Source organism: Plectropomus leopardus, chromosome 24, assembly GCF_008729295.1.
Source record: "Plectropomus leopardus isolate mb chromosome 24, YSFRI_Pleo_2.0, whole genome shotgun sequence".
In the NCBI taxonomy this organism is placed as follows: Eukaryota; Metazoa; Chordata; class Actinopteri; order Perciformes; family Serranidae; genus Plectropomus; species Plectropomus leopardus.
Genome location: NC_056486.1, coordinates 11,214,371 through 11,236,445, shown reverse-complemented (window position 1 = coordinate 11,236,445; position 22,075 = coordinate 11,214,371). Strand labels below are relative to the sequence as shown.

General features: G+C 37.7%; 1 protein-coding gene across 3 annotated transcripts in view; it reads right to left on the bottom strand.

Annotated features, from left to right (window-relative positions):
- Positions 1–22,075, bottom strand: part of slitrk6 (SLIT and NTRK-like family, member 6) — a 159,093-nt gene that overhangs the window by 119,141 nt on the left and 17,877 nt on the right. The window contains exons 2-4 of one of the 3 annotated variants that reach the window (XR_006107146.1): positions 19,993–20,057; positions 8,164–8,254; positions 3,424–3,592 (exon numbers count right to left, since the gene is read on the bottom strand). The gene's annotated coding sequence lies outside the window, so the exon portion shown is untranslated. Of the gene's footprint in view, positions 1–3,423; positions 3,593–8,163; positions 8,255–19,992; positions 20,058–22,075 lie in introns of those variants that run through there. The other 2 variants (XM_042512838.1, XM_042512839.1) reach the window with 2 other exon arrangements.

The following is a 22,075-nucleotide window of genomic DNA, read 5'->3' as shown; positions in this document are numbered from 1 at the left end:
ATGTTATAACAAGTGTTAATCATTGTTTAGTGTGGAAAAAAACTCAGGAATTTTTCAAGCTGGTTAAGCAAAGCAATGCCATTTTAACTGTCTCCTTAACTGTAATTTTTCACAAAATTCCAGGATCTGTCTTTCTGAATTATATTTTAATGATATTTTCATTAGTGACTGAAACATTGTCAATGTGATCTTCTTTTAACAAATTAATTTTAACCACTTTGTTTTTAAGTAGCTTTAGTTAACCAATCTAGATGTATGCCTCAAGTACCTTTGCTATTATGTAACTTCTGCCAGTATCAGGTTTTGACAGGAAAAGAGGTAAACTAAATAATTTTAAAAGATCAAGCCACATCATCTACATGACTAGAAGTAGACATGTATTTGGTTTTGCTGCTCAGTAAAATATATTTTGCTTGTGCTTCACAGTTTGAACTCAAGCGTTGAATTCATATAAAAACAACCAAAAAACCATCACAAGTTCCACAATACATCGGATTCTACAACAGAATTGCTTATGTCACAGAAGTGAATTCTAAAATTGCAGACAGTCTTATCAAGGCACTACAACCGACAGACACGTCACTGGTACTCAAAACCTCGACTGTTTTTATGAAACCCAGAGATATCTGAAGAAAACTGCAGCCTTCTGGCAATACAGCAATTGAAAAACAACTTTGAAGTAATGTTTTATGGATCTTTCATTACAAGACTGCCACAAAGAGCTTAATTGATATGCAATATACATACATACATATATATATATATATATGGGAGGCTTGTGAAAACTTACAGGATCACTTTTTTGAGTAAATGTTGTTTAATTAATTTGATGTTTTTTTACATACAATAACTGTTTTGAATTAGGCTTTAACTGTGTTACTTTTATGCCTATATTTTAGACAGTTATACCTATACAGATTGTCAAACCAAATCCATCATGGACCCTTGGTCTGACCAATGCCTAAAAAAGGCTCCAATAATGGTAAGCTACTCTTCTCTATCATATTTTAGGTACTTTTTATGTGCCTTTCTCAATTACAAAATTAACCAATAAAAATGTTAACTTTTCTTAGGCAAACAGCCATCACCTAAATAGTTTTGTAGAGCCCCTACAAACAGCTTTTGGATCACTTGTCAGTGAAATGCACTGTAGTGCAACTCCTCTTGATGAAACTGACAGGTAAGTCTTAACTTCAAATAACTTTAAATATATAATTTAGACAGATTTGATCTGTAGCACACAGTTACAGTCAGCTCAGTTACTGAAAGAAAATGTTGGCTTTGTACATTTCTCCAAACTGCAAATACTTTGTATCATATTTTCACATGAATCATACCAGTTGTTCTAAAGTGACATAATATATGAGCTGACACCTGCCAAGCAATTAAAAACAAAACCAGCTGTTATATAGTGAGTCAATGCTGTGTCTCAAGTAGCTTTTGAGGCACCAAACATGTACCCATGTTTTAAAAACATTGGATTTCCTTCCCTGGATGAGGATGAGGATCTAAATGATCCCAATATGTTACCTCATGACATTCAACTTCCTTCAAGACCTCCATCTACTGATGTTGTGCATCAGGAGAAGGACACTCATGAGAAGGATTACCCAGATTGGACAAACATCGGATTTCCTTCTTCTGATGAAGTGCCTGAATTGAAGCCCCTTAGTCACCTGGGTGAGGCTCCTCTGCCTTTTGACATTCCACATTTTGCAGAGAAGAAATACCTCACATTATCTACTCTTGCTTTTCCTTGTCTGGATGACATATAAGCCTACAATTTGTATGATATTTCCCTTGTACATGTAAATAACTTTGTGTTTGTGAATAAAAACTGAAACTGTCAAATCTCAGTTTGAGTAACATTGAAAAAAACAAAGTGCTTGGTTGCAGTGTAATTACATAGCCTTTCTAAAAATTACACAAAGCAAGACTGCAAAAATGAGCCCTAAAACACAGAAATGAGTTCGCATATTTACACTTCTGCTTCCCTCAATGTGTCTTAGACGATAGATTTTTTGAGTGGGGTTTTGGATAGATGCTGGTAATAAGGTCTGTGGTTAACACAACTTAAGATGTATTTTATGGCATAATATATGTCATTAAATACACCACCTGGGAATTTTGAACCTTTTACTTGTCAGGCAGTTGCTATAAAGTGCCTAAATTAGACAACAGAATGCCACCACACCAAACATGGCTTTACTGCCTTGTTGTTGTGACATGCTGAAGTCACTTGACTGTAATGCAGTTTGGTTATAATCTAACTGTAGCTTTTCGGTTCTGGTGATTGCATTTATGCTTAAAAACAAACAAAAAAAAAGGTGTTTATTTGTGAAGACTGCCTTACTGAACGAAACATATAAGTAATACAAACTGAGCTTATTTTCTGCCATAAGCCAAAATCAACTGGAAAAATTTCAATGGAAAAGCCCCATTTGATTTTGTCTGGGTAACCAGGGCGATGCCAACTTGCAGGTCAGCCTTCAAGAAAACATCATCACTGAACCACTCTGTAAGCGAGAACCACTGACTTAAGCCTGAGTGCCACAGAAAAAGTGAAGGTAAGGGTGTAAAGTACTGAAAGATCGACTTACCAGATAATTGGTTTTTGGTGTTTTCCTGGAACTAAACTAGAATAACAGCATACTTACTCTTTAAATCAGTGTTTCAGGTTCATTTATATTAGCTTAGGAACATCTAACAACGGGAGATTTCTCTTAAAAATAGAAGTCATACATCTATGCACATCCTCTCTTGACCTATGTGGTGTCTTGTCTCATATTCTCCGACTGAAATTAACCAAAAAAATCCTGTCTGCAGGATTCTGTGTCACAGATTATAACCACAGCAAAGACATTTTGCCATATTTTACAAGGATTTCTACCGATTTCCTTAGAAATTGATTTACAGATTTCATTGGTAACTTTCAAAGCTCTAATTGGCCTTGTGCCTACCAACATTACTGAGCTGTTAACCCCTTTAAATCTTTTTTTAAAAGTAGCAAACAATATTCTAACTTGTCAAAATAAGAGGAAACACCAGTAAATCCTCTCTCTCATTGAATTTCCATCCTCGAAATACACTGCTGTTTTATTGAGATGCAAACCCAGTATGTGAGCAGTTACTGTACACAGGCCCCCCGAACCGACTGCTATATTTTTAGATGAGTTCTCCGAGCTCCTATCCGTCATTCACTCAAATTATGACAGAATGATTATTACAGAGAAGTCACTTTTGACAACCGTGCTGACTCAAAAGCAATGGATTTTTAGAATGCTGTATGCTCTATGGATTTCACACACGTCAAAGTGTGAAAAAGTATTCATGCATATGTGGACATAGTCTGTCATATGTCACGGACTCTCGATGGAGCTTAACTCATTATTGACACTGTTGTTTCAGGTCAATGCTGTTTGTTTTACATTAAGAAAGAGTTGGTGTTATACTGAATACACTTGGAAGTTTGATGCTTTCAATGGCACTTTGTAATTTGCATTTTGGGTGGGATTGTAAGGTTTTTCATGTTGTTATAGTCTTCTGTGGCGTGCGCTGGTTTCCATGGTTTCAAATTGGCTCAGTAGGTTTCCTAGAGAACCATTAAAAAAAAAAAAACAGTTTTGTAACAGCATTTTTTACTATCTCAGTGGGGGTTGTGACATTACTCAGAGACATACAACATTCAAATATTTTTCCCCAATGTTAGGATACAGCAGATATGTATGTGGTGTAATATTTCCCCTATGACCAAAAGTGCCTAGGTGAACTGAGGAGTGCACTTGCTGTTGCGTGAACGAACAAATGGAGGAGTGTAAAAAAAATGGGTTTTCTTATGACTGAGATAAAAATGGAGAACGGCTGCAGCGCAAACCCCCCTCCATCTCCTGCCGTCATCCATCAGTCTTGAGATGAAGACTTTCAGGAGATGCATCGTTGTCTGCCAGCTGTTGTCAACAGCCCTCCCTATCCTTTATTCTCTGTCTTTTGAAAATCTTTTTCTTTTTATTGTTTCATCTCAGGAAAGACTCTACACTGTTTGTTTTCTTTGTATTAAGTGAAGCTGTATACCATACATATTGTACACAACAGTGTTCCAATTTTTTTTTTTAAATGATGTTTTCTAATCTGGCGCCCCAATTAACAGGATGGCATACTTGGCCAGAGCCCAATTTCAAATGATCGGTGGGGATCATAGAGTCTGGGGGGCCACACCAAACGGAATTAAAATGTTTGTGCCGCGTTACTCACACGTATATGATCGCTGGAGTATTTTTGGAACAGTTTGGAACAGTTTGAATGAAAATAAGGTGCCAGAGTGCATTAAAAAAATGAAATAGAGCCTTTTTATTTATTTTTCCTAACCTTTGTTAAGGTTAGAAAAAACATCTTAGTTTAAGTTAAAAATAATGTCACATTTTGTCCACCTTTATTCCTGACAGATAAAAGTCCAAAATTCCAGTGGCCCCAAGAGGTCCTTGGTCAAGTAAACATAGGTCAAATTTAGCATTTGAATAGATGTGCTACTGCTGGGTTCTCAAGTCAAGGTAGAGCCCAGAGATGACTTCTTTGGCAAAGGCTTGTCTGATGTGCTAATGCACTCCCAGAAAACAACAGATGTTCTATGTTGAGCAGTTTAGTCACATGTAAACATCTCTAAATATGTCCTCACATTTACAACCTTGTTGTCCTTTTGAAATCTTACTAAAAGTGAGTTAATGGAAATTTTAAAAAGACTCTAAAATTAGTGTGATGTTGTTTTGTCATCTGTTGAGAACATATTTGATCAGAAAATAGTGCTGTGGAGAACACCACCTGGTACATGTTCCATTCAACTGGAATAGCAGGCACTCAGAGAGGTCGTGATCCAAACCCCGAGCAGGGTCTGACAAACGCTGACTAATTACAGGTCAACACAGATTATCCATTCACATGCATGAAGGGCTCATGACAGAACTATACACGAGTGAATGTGAGAATAAAAGATTTCCACTCAAAAAAAAAAAAAAAAAAAAACTAACTTCTGGCATCACCTACAGGGAGAAAACATTGAACTGATAAGGTGCCAATATTGCTTTTCCTTTCTTTTTTTAGAGTGTAGCTAATAGGTTGAAATGTGCCTGGGAGGATGTAGAAAAGAGCCCGCCTTGTGTCTGGCACAGCACATAGAGGGTTTTTGAAAGCAGCAAACTAAATTTAGACAGGTTTGAATTTGACACAGACACACACGATTGCGCATGCGCCCACAGACACAGTCATTAGGCTTTCAACAAACATCATCTGGGTGGAATGATGAGTCTTTAGTGAGATGCATTTGTTTCCTTCACATTACTGGAGAGGTGGGGGTGGAGGGATGGTTGGTGGCGGCGGAGGGGAGGCTGCTATTGACATGTTCCATGCAGTGCCAACACCTGACTAATTTCATGCAGCCATTCAAATGACTGCCTCCTTTGGCTCATCTGTGCTTCCTGCCGACTCCCTACTGAGCACGCTCACAGAGGAACAGGTCAATGCAAATGAGAAACAGACCTTTAAAGGGGCAGTTGGCTCTAAATCAAGACCGCCTTATGATAGCCATGACTAATTGAATACTACATATTGAGTTGGCCTGGGCAGTATCTAATTTTTCATACCTTCATATATTCCCGACACTCCACCAGGGTATACGATATATGACATATACACCCCCACACCCCTGAGGCGAAATGTGCTTCTTATTTTCCACTTTTCAGACCAATACATATGATACAGAAACCCACAAAATGTTAACAACAGTAACACTCACACCTATTTACCTCATTAAACAGAGAAATACAACTGTGCATCTTTTAAATTCAACTTTCTCCCAGTCATGGAAGACTGAAGAGGCTTAACTGCCTCAGTAACTCATCATAAAACACACTTCATTCAACCTAGAAAAAAAATAAAACTCACTCAAAACATCTTGGTTACTCTTGCTAGTTATCTAGTTCATAAATACTCCTCCAAAAATCACCAGCTCTGGTTTGATCAAAATAAATCCTTAATTCACCAAGTTAAATGTAAAAAAACATACAGTTTCCACCAGTGGAGCTGTGCACTAAATACAATGAGGTAATAGAAAGAATAGCGCCTGTGTTCATGAAGGTATTGAAAAACATAACTTGGGCATTTCTTAATACCCTGGTACTCCATTATACCGTAATCGCACCCAAGCATAATATTGAGGTTGCAATAATTTCACTGTTGTAGGCTGGATTTCATGATCCAGATAAATATGATAATAAACAACCTGTTGACTGCTGCAACACTGTTGTGGCCACATGAGGACGCTTAGATTTTCCAAAGCTACAATAAATATGCACATTACTAAAAGTATGGGTTGCTTCTAAATGTCAAGAATTAAAATTGCGAGGTTAAGCACTCATCTCAATAGGAATGGAAAATGGGGCGGACATTTAGAAAAAAGGGACATTCTTTTCAAAATTAGTCAAAAGCACACCCTTGCATTCTCCCTCTAATTGAGCCCTGGAAGTACCCAGGCATGTGACGCATACAAAATGATCACTTTTTAAGGGGTACAATAGAGAAGTACTACTACTTTCCTGTTCTAATTTACCATTCATGTGGACCTACTGGAGCGAAAATAGAGCCCCGAGATTAAAAATCATCCGCTTGTGACGAAGGCTGGTCATTATTGCAAAGCAGTATAATGTATTGCACTTGTGGTATGGAGCACTATACATGTATGCACACATACTGCCATCGAATACTTCATAAAATACATGAGCAGCGGAATACAAGTTATGATTGTTGTGACTGAACAAATCCTACGGGAGCACACATTCTAGATTCATATTGGTGTCTGAGAATTGAATTAAAAAGTAATTTATCCAGTAAAGAGTCTGGCCACTGGGTGAGTTAGACAATATCAAATGCATGACAATAAAAACAGGAGGGAGAAACTGACCAAAATGTTCATAATAAACTGTTTTGTATGCAGAGTGTGACATGCACATTGAAGAAAGAACCTGTCATTATGTTTTTGCTGCAACACAGCCTCACCAAAGTGCCTTTAGGGTGAATTATAGTGGATAAAAGTACATGGAATATAGCTGTAATTGAGCTGTGTGGGATTTTACCTGTCAAGTAGTTAAATGTCCCCATGAAATTAATTTGGATAGCATAGTTAAGACTACTTCTTCTTGCTATTTATATAAGTAGAATTATTTCAGTCTACATTTTGGCCCAGGGCAATAAAACTGGGACTTAAATTACTTGACCTGACATAGATAAGATAGATATGCTTGCTATCGTTGGGAATAACAAAAAGTGTTTACCACAAAGAGAAGACTAAGAGGTTGCAGCTATGCTAAATGCATGCTAACATGCTCACAATAACAATAGATATAGTAAGGATTTATGGGAATGGCCAGAAAACTTCACATCCTTTTACACTGAGGAGGGAAACAAAACCCTTGCTGCCATGCTGATTAGTTGCTGTGTGGCCTTCTGTATGTCAAATAAACTTAAAAATCAACAGTAAAGGGGTATTTTTTCATGTGGAAACTATTTTCTTATGTTTTTGTGTCTATGTGACTAATGGGTATACCATTTTTTGAAACTGGTCCAGTATTCAACGAGAGCTGCAGCCAGGCTGCAATGTAATCTAATGTAATGCAATGTGGGCACCGTCAATTAACGTCCACTAGAAGCGCTTGTTTTTGCCACCAACAGATTCATGTTAGCGCTGCTATGCTGTCTCAAAATGTGCATGGAATCCACCTAAACACATTGGCCAATTGATTCATAGTGTTAATGGCTGTAGTGCATTGATTTTTTGGCAAATATCTATGGTAAATGTAATAGTGTCTCTTTTACAAGTTTAAAAACTACACTTTCCAAACATTTAAAGGCTGAGGAAAGGATTGTTTTCCCGCTTCTTGAATTCGCCCTTCAATCATAAAAGCTAACAGGCTGAAGGTTAGCAGGTACAATGTTAACCATGTGTGCCATCTTTGTTAAGCATGCCAACATTAGCAAAGTAGTACAGCTGTGGTTGATGGAAATATCACGGGTTTTGTTGGTATTTGGGCATAAAACCAAAGTAACAGTAAAAAAGTGGGATAGTCAAAGTTAAAGAGAACATGAACGTCTATGTTTTCATAAAAGGAAGAAACCTACCAGGCAGCTGATGAGGGAATGAGGAGCAGGTGTGCGGGTGGGTGTGGAGGTCAGGTGATGTTGAAAGGCCTGGGCACACTGGGGACAACTGCTGGACAGGGGGAGAATGACAGGACAGGACAGGTCAGATGTGACAGACACAGCAGCAGGAGATTGCAGATTTGACTTTATGAGCATTTGAGGGCATCTTTCATCCTGTGAGACTTTAAGCCTGACTTGTTTGTATTCACACCAATCACAATTCAGGAGCTACACTTTATACTCCTAGTGAAACTCCAGGCAGCCATAAATATGTATTTTGGAAGACACAGAGCAGAAAAATGCCTCACAACCAAACCCCCTGCCAGTTAGTTCGCCACACAGCACAGTTGGTCCCTGCAGTTTCCGTGCTGTCGGTTCAAAATGGATTGCAGCAAAGGAGGATTGGGAAAGTTTGTTTTTTAAAGTTATACATCTCAGGGCCACTGCAGAAAAGAAAAGTGATGACTTACTCCAAGGTCTTTTTATTCAGCTGTGATAATTTACAATCCACTTAATTGAAAACTGAATTTTCAAAATTCAAATTTGAAAAAAAAGTGCACAAAGATAAAGTATTATTCTGCCCTCTCTATATGTTTGCGTATATAGCTATGCAGCGGGCTAAACACTCTTCCATAAAGAACCCAAAACAGGAGCTGGCATTAGGTATTTTAATGAGAAAGGAGTAAAACCAGTGGTAGACGAAGTATTCAAATCCTTTACTTACGTAAAATTACTAATACCACCCTGTGAAAATACTCCGTTACAAGTCATAGTCCGGCATTAAACATGGTGTTAAGAAAAATTAAGTAAATGTAATCTAGGAAAATGTTAGTATAAAAAGTACCCAATACAGAAAAATATTTTGGAAAATAAATAAATACATAAAGAACAGAGCCAAAATTTCAAATAAAAAATAAATTAAAAAAAGAAAAATAGAAAACCAAAATAGAAAACTTAAAAATTATGTTTAAAAAGAAAAATGAAAATTACTCTCAAAACTATTAAGAATAGTATAGACAAGCACACAAACCTGGTTAAGGGAAACCTATTTACGTTTACATTGTATTGCTTAAATTAAAGATAAACTGACTAATTGATGGCACTAACTTGGCCCAGGTGTCCTGATTAAGCCTGATTGCTACAGGACATGTTGGAAATCTTGCATGTAAAAAGATATATAGACGATTTAAACTGTTGCGAAAAGAAATCTTTTCTTGCCATACTGTCATAAACAAACACAAATCGCTGCTTTTTCTACCTTTTAATTCAAAAATAGTTATCTGCGGTATGTGAAGTGGTTTGACCTTCTACCCTTCTAAACAAGCTTTGCTGCAAAAATCATTTTGTGCGGATAACATTAGGAATGAGGCTCTCACTTACTCATCTCATCCTCTTTCAGACAGTAGAATACATCATCAGCGAAGTGCACGGGGTACAAAGACAGCTGGCTCCTCAGATTAATTTCAGCATCTCCTTTTTCTCCCCTCCATGGAAAAATAATTCATTTACTTGATATTCAATGCAGGTGAAACTCTCCCACTTTTCTCCGACTCCCCCCTCGCAAACCATCTTTCTCATATATAGACACACACAGGTGCAGGTGGATGCACAATGTCAGGGACAATCGCTTTGACCAGGCACAGGGCCAAGGGCTGTGTAAGGACCGTAATTTCATCCTATTGCTTAGCTAGGTCACCTTATGCTTGACCTTCCCATTGTGTATGTGCGTGTATGTGTGTATGTGTGTGTGTGTGTCTGTGTGTTGCTCAGATAAGAATGTAACCATTGGCAAGGGACCATGCAGAGTTTAATGGAATGGGAAAACACTGCCGGCTTCGGTGAGGTGCGTGGACACCACATAGGTGACATTATGGGCTCATAACCTGCATTGCTTGTTGTCTCTTCCTTATCTTGTTTTACACTGGCAATAAAATATCCCTAAAATACAATCGCTGCAGTGTAGTCTTAAAATTGTGTTATTGCTATGAAAAGAGCTGCAAATGAGGCAAGGTTACAGCATTTTATTTGCAAGCAAGTGTACTTTTTTTCACTTCACTCATACATATCACACCAGGTCTTTTATGCAACACCCTGTGTTCACCTCCAAGCTTTTCTTGAACTAATCCCCCAAGCAGTGCCAGACGTTGCACATTTGGCATCATGACCTTGAATAATGGCCAGAAAAGTGTTTTTGAAGAACATTCCGATGCCACAGTGAAGTTGACCTTTGATATTTTGGATATAAAATGTCATTTTTTTCCTTTAAAACTCCCAAGATTTGGAACAATACACAGTGAAGCGGCGTTTTGTTATCATGCAGCACAGACCTGGAGTACAAGCCCAAACGCTGACCACTTTTAAGTCAAAGCTAAAAGCGTTCACCACACTTCCGTGGTATTTTAAAATTTTAAAATAATTTAGTGATTAATTTCACATTTAATATCTTATTTATTGACTGTTTAATTGTAAATCCTTATCCTTTATTATGTTTTTTTATATTTCTTTGCTCTGTAAAGCACTTTAAAAACACCCTGTTGTATGAAACGTGCTATTCAACTGAAGCTGCCTTGCCTAAAGCTGCCTATTCGACATTTGTGTGAAATTTGAATTCTTAAGTGGCCAAAAACATGATTTGTGCAGTCACACTGACTTTGACCTTTAACCTTCTTCCACCAAACTCTACGCCCATGTCACCTTTAAGAAGATTCACCACTCTCTCTGAGCTTCCACGAATAAAAAAAAAAAAGCAGCCTCAACAGAGCAGTTTCTTGTTTCATGTCTTGCTCAAAGAAAGGGTGACCGAAGTTTATTTTTTCAGTAGCTGGCTGGACAACCTTCAAATCTTGTTTGAATCTTTTTTTATCTTCAAAATGATTTCTGCCCTTTTCTAACCCCTTATATTTCCTATTTAGGGTTTTTGTTAAGTGTTCTCTAAAGACTGGTCTTGCCTCTATCTTGCATCTTTATGTAAAGGAATTAGTTCATTCATTTTTCCTATCTGCTTCTCTGAAAGAGGTGATGACGGCAAAAATGGCTTTTCCAGACATAATAGCTCCATTTACGAAGCATTTCCATGGCATTTACAGAATGCTTTCAAAGCGTCTGCGGTTACATTCAAACAGCATTTGCCGTCTATATCAACATGCCATGAGGGCATGTACATTCCATTGTGACCTGTTTGAATTGCTCTGCGGGGGAGCAAGATCTTGACTTAAAAGGCATTTCCTGGATTGACACATTCAGAATGTTGGCCTGCACGCATACATGAACACACACACACACACACACACACACACACACACACACACACACACACACACACACATATAGTATTCCCACATGCACAAACGTATACCACATGGATGAGCTGGGATTCAGGAAACGACTGTGATGGTTCATTAGAAGAACTTCTTATGTCACTACGGTATATCATATCACACAGCAGTATTGGATATCAAAGGATCATCATAGTTTCACACTTCTTATATTGTATATGCTGAAATTGTAAAACTGATTCCAAATTAAGGTGTGCACAGTTTTGTTTTGTTCTGTAACACGTCGCAGCATTTCAGCATTTCTAGTGTCTTTTGTAAATTTATGATTCTTTTGTTAAAGTCCGTCTCTTATTTTCTCAACATGTCCTCACGCCTAAACATCCATACTGAACTATAAGTGCTGGGGACATAAGGGCTTAGAAGGGAAAAAAGAAATATTTAAATAGCCTTCAACATATGCAAATTTAGGCAATGATATTGGGCTATTGGTATGAGGTCAGTGTAGATAATAACTGTGAGTGGGTCCTATCCATTGATATTTTGAGTATCAAATTCACTTTTTCCTGCACTCTGGTGAATTTTTATGCAAAAATTTCTAATTTTAGTCATTTCAGAATCAGTAGACTAGGACAGGATTATTATTATTACTATTATTATTATTATTAGTTTTGGCTTATATTACTTTTTTGGATAATAAACATTAGAGACTGCCACCTAACAATACACGTAAATACAGGTCGTAATAAGCTGCTTGCACAGACAACCTATGGGGCTGTTTTTTGGGGGAGGGTAATTTGTATTTTTGCTATCTTTGGTTTGCTCGTAAACTCACAATCAGAAAGCATCTTGACTTAACAATGGGTGTTTTAAGATTTTAAAATATGACACAAAATATATTACTGTTTAATTTATTCATTCCTTATAACTGCTACAAATATTTTACATAATTTCAAAGTTTGTTATGTAATATTTAGGTTAAGACAAAAAATAAAGCTATTTTTTCAGTCAGTTTTATTTATCACTAAAACAAAACTTAACATGTTTTAACACAAGTATTTTATTTTAGATATATGTAAAAATGCTATTTTTATGCCGTGCAGGAAAAGTCAAGCTGATATTCAAATGTGTGTTGTGCAGCTACCACCTCTCTCATTTTCAAGGATTATACAGAGAATTAATCACTGGTTATGTTATTCTAGTGAGCTACGATAGCTGTTTTGAGTGAAACAACAGGCGACATGCAAAAAACAAGTGCATTCATACAACACTGTCACAATGATTTCACATCTCAAGCACAGCTAATGGATGTATGGACAACAGCTTGAAGAGCACCACTGATCTGCATGCAGGACGTGCAGACATACTGGTCCAAAGAACAACATAATAGGTAATAACAGGGAAACAAACTGACATTAAACTGACTTTTTTTTTTAATTCAGCAAATTAGATATGTTGTTAATTTAACATTCTGGGGATATAAAAGGGCAAATGATAATAGGAAGCCAATAATCCATTTTTGAAATGTTTCGAATCAGCCCGAAATCAACAAGATGATGTTTTGCTAAACTATAATAGAGCACTACACCACTGACTCTACTCATTTTGGTACATAATTTCTACATTGACAAAAGAAAAAAAAAAAAACAAGCTGTTAAGCACAAGTCCTGGAAATACATTGCTGCCTTGTGTAATTTCTGAGATAAATTTAACCCAGGAATTCCCGGGGTAATTTTATCTGGGGAATTACTCATGCTTCACACACACAGACACACACACACACAAACAAACAAATACATAAACACAACAAATCTCATTCCATCTGTATTCTCAACCATGCACGAGCAATAACAGTCAATGTGCATAATGCATGCACATAATCCCTCCAATTTGCATAGAGCACCCAGGCATCAAGTTCCGACCCAAATAATCAGCATACGCTCACGTTATCAGCCAGTGCATTCATTAGTAATTGTTTTCATGTCTTTCAATCATGAACTGTCAGTCTTCTCGGAGAAGTTGAAAATTGAGATGTTGAAAATAACCCATCAAATGGAGCCCGAAAAAAAAACTTGCAAGCTGTGTTCAAATTCAGAGGCCAACATTTTGGAAGGTTTCCGCCTACGAAATGGAATCCTTAAGAGATATGAAGTCTAGTAGGCTAAAGTGGAAATTATACTTTTCGAACTTGCATAGCTTTTAGAGTTTGCGTGAGGTCAATTTGTCATCTGCACATGTCCACTGGGGTCTGTGCAGACTGCCCACATGTAGCCTAAAGGCCTGACCATGCATGAAAATGTCTGCCAATGTGAAGACTCCCAAGTTAGCCTGTTCATGGCTGTGTCCAATGGTTGAAATATACAATATCTGGCCATTAAAATGACAGGTCCACCTTATTCAAAAGACAGGATGGAGTCTGATAATGTGTGTTCAGCCCAGTTGCCAGAAGAGAAAACGTTGGCATTGTATGTTTTTGCAAACCATAAATACACATTTGTGCATTTCATACACATCATATACAGCATTTCTAAAGCCACGTAGTATATGAGCTGACTTTGCTACAGACCAACAAAAACTTTTATTTTTTAGCAGGTCATCAGTGTGTTTTCAGCTTAATTTTATTCTTAAAATGTGAGGGTTTTTTAGCGACCCGGAACTGTGTTATGTTCCCTTTAAGGCAAAGGGACGATAACAACCAAAAAACACAAACCAATAAGGTATCATGAAAACTGAAATTTCTAAGTTTCCAGAGTTGTGCAACCAAAACTGTGTATTTTAAAAACATGATCTTTTCCTTCTCATGACCAACTGGTTTTTGCGCCTAAACCTACTCACACTTCAACCACAGTGCTGTCGAGATTAAAGAGTTGTAGTTCAATTTCCAACATGTTTCCATTGTCCAATGTGATGCCTGTTATTATACATCCATTGTTTTTCTTCACTGCACCTTCTTCTTCTGCAGTGGCACCTGACTGGAGAATCAGCGCCACTTACTGTTTACCTTGATGAACCAACTCTTAATATTCCCATAATAGTAGTGGATGTAAATTTGTATTTTCTGTTGTGGATTTTTCTGAAATGTTTTGCACTTCTTTTGGATAGAAACCTGACTGTAGAGGCAATAGTCCACATCCATGCAACCATGTACATGGGCCCAAAAAAGTCAGGGGATCTGTAGAGTCATTAGGATTTTTTGTCTGGAAATCATAAATGTCTGTACCAAATACAGTGCCAATCCATCTGTTAAATGTAAACGTAAATGTAAAATGTTATATTAGTTAGTGGTGACCGCCTGAACCCAGAACGTGGTAAATCGGCGTATCCTCATACAACAGTGAGCATGATATCTATTCAAATTAGTGCAGCCACATTACATACTTACCTAAAGTTACATACTAAATGAAAAGTTAAGTGAGTTAGGATTTAGTTACCACAGTTATGTTGGTTAGGTTTAGAGTGTACCTTCAAAGTTCATTTGGTGTCACAAGGGACATGAACATGAAAAGTCCTATGTTTGTTTGACCCATCCACAACCCCAACCACCCTTCTTGCACTGAATTTTGCTCTTTATAGTAGGGATATATTGGATATTGGATTTTCAGGGCCGATATCGATAACCGATAACCGATGTTTGGAAACAATATATTTGCAAATGTACATCGTATACAGCAAGTTCCCCGTAACTGTTTTTTTAATAAAGTAAGGTGAAAATTTAAATTAAAAATTGAATAAATAAAAATTTCTCCCCGAGGTTTTACAAAGTAAACGTTCTTCTCATGCTGACACTTTCTTTGCACTTTTTTAACTAATTAATTTTATCAGTGATCACAAAATGAAATGGTGATACAGACAATCAGCAAAATGCCAAATATTGGCCCTTATAACTGGCCGGACCAATAATCTATCGACCCTACTTCATACTACATCCAGCCTTGTCAGCAGGTTGGTCAGGAGATTGCTGCATGATTTCCGTAGGTATACACACAAACAGTGCATGAGAAAAGCCTGGATAAATATGAAGTGCTCTTGTGATGTCTCCTGACTTTACTGGCTGAATGCACCATTAAACAATTGACCAGCTGGTAACGAATTGCTGAATATTGAGGGCCACAAAGGAATCATCAGTTCTTTTCTTTTCAGGCTGCATTTCAGAGCTGAATTTCTCAGAGCGTTTGGGATGCCAAAGTACTTATCTAGCCAATATAATGTGGTTGATCTTGAAATGGAAGCTTCAAATGAGGTAGTCCTAAATTGGGACACAACTACAAATTGAGTATAGATGCTGTAAAAGCTGGTAAAGAGAAAAAAACAACAACATGCAGTTGGTAGGGATTCCACTACCCAAGAACACAAACTGATAGCATGGCTGAGGTAACTATTGATCACTACCAGTGACTCAGCAATTGCTGGCTCACTCTTATGAGGCAAACCTGTCCACCCACTGACACAATTCATGCAGTGATGGTGATCGAACTACCAGCAAGATATTTCAGCCACCAAGGCCAAAAGACTGTAGCTCGAGCCAAAACCGCACGCTCAGCAAAAAGCACTGCCTGGAATAATAACAGCAATAAAACACTTGCAGTAGGAGTACAGTATTTGATTTGATCAGCGACCCAGAATAAGTTCCATGTCTTTAGAAACAACATCACCTCTTAAACATCGGGCCGTGTTTTGGCCTGTTGACAGCCCCAATTCCGGGGCTCAGGCATCACAGTAATGTTGTGCCGACTGAGAGTATTTGAGTCTTTTATTCCATAAACTTCAGTGAAAGTTTTTTGGGCAGCCTGTTTTTCTTGATATCATTTTATCACACCCTGAAAGCTCTCTGACACACACACGGCATAACTTATCCATGAGACTTAGTTGTCACCCTGTGGTACTAATGGCAAAGTGTGTTCAAACAGATGTTCCAGATACAGGAAGTGGAAAAGGCTGCAGAAATGTACTTATCTCAGTGTCAGCAAAGGAGCAAGCATTACCAAAATCTCACCATTCTGTAGGTGAAAAGCAAAAGAACCACTTGTTATGTAACCACTTAGATTAAACATGCTCAAAAAATGCCGTATTGATGTATTTCTTTTTTGAAGTTGAGCTGGGGAATGGTAGAGAGATTAGATGGGAGAGTAAATGTTCAGAAATTCAAAGAAAACTCCAAGATGTTGGGATGAGATTGCATTTTGATTGAACAGTTTTGATTGCACCAGAGTCTATTAAGATAATGACAAAATATGAAAGGGTGCAGACTTTTGCTCAGGGATAATTTGGTGTGTCTAATCTGTACAGTTATGCTGCCAAAGTTCATATAAACCATTACTACAAGTATAAAGCAATGGTTGCAAAGAAACATTTGAGTAGACTTTCGGTACCCTGATCATATTATATTCTCCCTTTCTACATCTCAAAAGCATCTAAAATTACCCTTTGCTTGCCAACACTCTGGTATATTTCCAGAAGGGAGAATACTTAACATCAAGCAAAGCCACTTTGCTCATGGCTAACCTTAAGGGAACAAAAATGCACTGAGCAAGTTTGCCATAAAAAGCACAAAGGAGGTTCAGAAAAGAGAAGAGCCCGAGGACACAGATTGAATAATTTCACCTTGATGTAAAACCTGAACAGAGATGATACAAAACAGCGCAACGTAGCTCTCAGGTCTGCTTTTTGTGTATTAGGGTCCACATTGCCCTAACTGTAATATCCACCTCAACTGGCTCTTTGAATCCCATTGTCGCCATTATAGAGTTGTCATGGAAACAGTTTTAGAAAGTCATTTAATGGGTTTTCAGCAACAGGTTGTCTCTGCAACAAAGATTGTGATGATACACACTTTGACTATTATTTATATTTTTGACAACATTGCTTCTGAAGTATTGTTTTATAGTCTAGACAATCTTAATCAGTGCACATTTCTACTGCTGATATCATCATCTAATCACATTTTATGCAGGGCAAATTTGTGGGTGTCAAGACAACCTGATTGGTGTAGCGTGGATTGTCATCATATCCCATGTGGCATGAGGCAGTTATTTGCACAGTTACAATGACATTGCTCAGGCAGACTAATGCTTTTTAATAATACGGACTGCCTTTAGAGCCTTCATAGTGGGAAATAACAACGGCCACTTTTCTGATCAATCACCTTTCATTTTCTATGGCGTCATACGTCCTTGAATGTGCACATGTCAGATTAAAAGCATTTTTGATTTTAAAGGAAATACAAATCTGCTCCCAGGGCTTCAAAAGCCACTATTTAATTAATTACAACAAGCATAGAATATGAATAAGAATATGGTTTACCCCAAAGTGGATTTTCACATACAAGGAATTTAATGTTTTCAGGGATTATCACACATCAAAATCATGTCATTTACCTGACTCTGGGTGGATTTTGATTTAAGTCGCAAGATGTGCCATTTCTTTATATTTTTTGTAAATATGCTGTATTAACAGAGATAGAGTAGAGAGTAGAGAAGAGAGTCGATATACATGTACTGTCTATGGTTTTGTAAATTAAGTTTTTAGATTAGGAATTTGATTTGTTTATTTCCAGATACAAATATATATATAACTAACTTTTATAACCATATACTGTAATATAAGCATGAGTAAAACAGTACAACCTGCCAGAAAACACTCATTTCATTGGGGACTCACTCAATTTCCCTTTGACACTATCAAATGATTACTTGTGGGTCCTGCAGTCTTAATGCGTTAAACTTAGCGCTAACAATTATTCTAGTAAGATTTTTAATATGTTATAAAAAAATTCATATCCTAATAATGGCAATATTCAACATGTTGACACAATGACAATATACCTTAATGCCAGCAAAAACAAGCACGGCTAAATGCAAAGTTTCAACCTAAAAGGGTACATTTAGGTACATTTTAAGGTGTTTGGCAACTATTTAGATTTTTAATCTGAGGTAAATTGTATTTTGTTATGCTTTATTTATTTTATACAGAATCAGAGTTGCTACTGTTGTTAACAAACTAATTGGAGAAATTGGAGACTTTTTTTTTTGGAGGCAAACTGTTACATTTATGTTGACATATAAAACTATAAATTGTTGCCATTGTTGTTTTTGAAATTACTAGTAAAATATTTTTCAGTAGTTTGTCTTATACTAATTTAATATCGCAAAAATACCCTGAGATATTGATATATTAGTTTAGGACCATATTGCCCACCGCTAAAAAAATATGTCTCTATAAACCACCTGACACTATTTCAGTCCCTTGCTACCTCCTCTAACAACTGACAGTAGTGTAAACTATCCTGGACCTTATTCTAGTTACACTCTAAAATACTAGGCAACAGAGAGGCACTTATCGCTAAATCCTGCAGACGTTCAGCTTGAATCCATCATTTGTTTGAAACCGCCTTATATTCTGATTTATTAATTACTGCTTTTACAAGGTCTCTGTAGATTTTTTAAAAAGTGCTGTGCTGGAGCTGAAACAAATATACAATATGATGATCAAACCCTGCCCAGTTCTTTTGGTTCTGATAGATTTACTTAAAAAAATACATTTCTTTGGAGCCACAGTTCTCGACCAAACACCTCCCATTATCCCTGCAGCTGATCTGCAAGCACTTGCCATGTTTATATCCTACGCTACTAACCTTTAAACAATCCAGGGAAATAACAACATTTTCAGCATTCAAATGGTTTTTGAACACCACTATTCATGCCTGGTGTTAATCCGATCAGTGTAAAAGGTAATTATGGTTGTATCCCTTTAACTAGTGAGAGACCAGTTGCTCCAGCTCAGCCATCACCACTTCTACCTGCAATCTGCAGCCATGCAAAAATGACATTGTTGCTGTCAGCATTGAGCCAAGGACATGAAGCAACGCAGAGACACTATTTCCAGACAGCAATTGTTCACACAGAGGGGCCAATACAGGTAGGGAATGGTAAGGCCTGAATGTGCTAACCGGCAAAGCCTTGGAGGGCGCTCTGAGTGGGAAGGTGTGCGCGTGCCAAGAGCCACTCTCTTTGTCTCCTTCGCTCGAGTGAGGAGCGAGCCTTATACACAACACAATCACACCTGTGAGCTTTTCAAATCTCTGGCAGCTTAAAGCCTCTCTAGAAATCATAGCTGAAATAACCAGGATTTCTTCTGGTAAAAGCGTGGTGTCTCTGTCGACAGCTGATAGGCAGTGTTTTGGAATGGATAACTTGAGCAATTATACACATTTTCAAAACTGCAAATGAATACGGTGGGTTTTTTTTTAAAAAAAAAAGGAGCATTTCATGCCATCATAGTCAACTAACCTTCATGGTTAGCTGTATTTGCTAAAATATGCATATTCTCTGCTTTCTCTTTCTAAAATATCCAGTATTGTTTACCAGCCACATGCAACAACAACAGCTATTTCACATTTCCACAGCAATGGTGAGCAACCAATTTTGGTAAAGGAAAAGGAGCTAAAAAAAATACTTGTGTTATTCCATATTTTCAAATAATTACCTCCAACTGTATTGGTAGTTTAGATATCAGGGAACTGTAATATCATTTTACTCACCAAAACTTGGGTAAATCCTGGACAGCGCCACCTAACATCATGCAAATCCAACGGAGCACAGGAATCTGGCAAGAGAAGGAGAGAATGAGTGTGATTTATGGTAATAACGACCGGTGTGACAGAGGGAATATGAGGTGCTGTCCTGTTCCTGCAGTGGCTCACAGAGCAGAGATGCTGCCAATGTTCTGGTGGAGCAATGATACGGCCGTCAAGTTTTGGGATGCTTTTACAGTTAAATCATTCCAAAACCAGAAACCATGGATTACCAGAGCCATCCAAAAACATGGACAATTAAAGAGCAGCAGCCAACAATGTCAGAAGACTGGAGTTGTAACTTGTATAATTCCATGTGACAAAGAAGTGATCGATTGATTGATTGATTGATTGATTGAATGATTGGAGTACCCTATAACTCCCTATACTTTTACATGATGAAATAAAACAGTTTGTTGGTAGCATTTAGCATTTAACAGCTGTTTAATGTTACATTTTTTGTCACGTAACTTTAAGCTTTTCAAAAAACTCTTAAATTTATTTAGCCTACATATATATTTTGCACAATGTAGGCTAATAATACAAGCAAGCTTGGTAGGGGACATTTGCATCTCTACAGTGTCCCTGAACAAATTTGTAGCTGTAAAGCAGCCTTTAGCTGCATGGTAACTCATGCTAATTAACCTCCGTCGATAGCCACTGCGTGAGTACAAGTATTATCCACCATCATGCTGAATTAGTTCAGTGCTAACACATTAGAAATCCTCAGCAGGACCAGAATAAAGTGTCAGGAGGCAATCAATCTCACTGCAGCATGGTCTTCTGTTTGCTAGCACTGTTAGCTCCCAGCTAAGTCTTCATGTCCCCATGAGAAAGCTGCTGCCACCAAGGCAGACATTTTTATTCTGGCTATCGGTGTTGCTGTCTTGAGGCTGGTGATAAACCTGGGGGTTTACATCCTCCTGGACCACTCTTACTAACTGATTTGAAGCCTGTGTTGCTGCTGACTTGGCCTCCTCTTGCATTTTCTTGGTCAGTGTGTCCTGGGTCGCATAAATAACCAGCTATGTCTGACTCAGCTACATCGACACAAAATGCATCATCATTATATAAACCTGATACATTTCTTCTTAACTCAATTTTGTAAAAGCAAACATGGACAGGGTCCTGCACACCAAGGAATGTTACTTAAATCAGGAAAGTAATGAAATAAAAAGCTAAAAATATCCCCATGCAACCTTCTGACAGAATATAGAGTTTGTATATCTATTTCTAGCTTTCGTCCTCAAGGTTTTGGCTTAAGGTTGTCGCAATAGACCCACGGCCCTCTCCAGGCACAAGACAATGCCCTCTTGCTCATCTCATTCCTCGAGGAGAGCATAGTTGCCCATGACTACATTAGATCTCACATCCTTAGGTTTCTTTAGGTCAGTTCATAATTAAAAATCCTTCCTTGGCATCCCTACGAATGCTTGCTGAAGTGCTGTCGATGGCATTTTGATATCCATGAAGCCAACCTTTGACGACTACAGCCATAGGGAGTCACGTATGAACAGGAGAGAGCGTCCCTTGCACAGGGAATGTCCTTTTCATGTCTCCATCTTCCACGACTTTATAGTGAAAGGAATCTCATCCTATTGGGTTTATGTCTTGGTGATAAATGTGAGAATCAAATGTCAAATAGGATCCAAGAATAACCATAAAGTTGCAAATTTACCATCCTGGGGGATACTTCACAGATTGCTCAAGACCTTTAAATGAGCTGTCAAAAACAATTAATCACTTGACAGTTTAGCAGCACAAAAAGGCACTGTGGGGAAGAGGTAATGGTAAATGCAACGTGGACTGTGCCCACTGATTAGGTGTCCGGGGTTTATATTGATGCAAAGTGAGAAATAAAATGAGCACCACCTACAAGTCAAATGCTTATAGATTTTGGCCTGGTGAGTCTCTCAATGAACTGAATGCATAAATGCGTCAGCTCAGAGTGTTTTAGGGGGTACCTAAAAACATTTGATGCAGCGTTTCTAAAGCACTGTTTGACATATGGAGCAAAAGGACAAAATCTAACATTGGTATTAGGCCATGT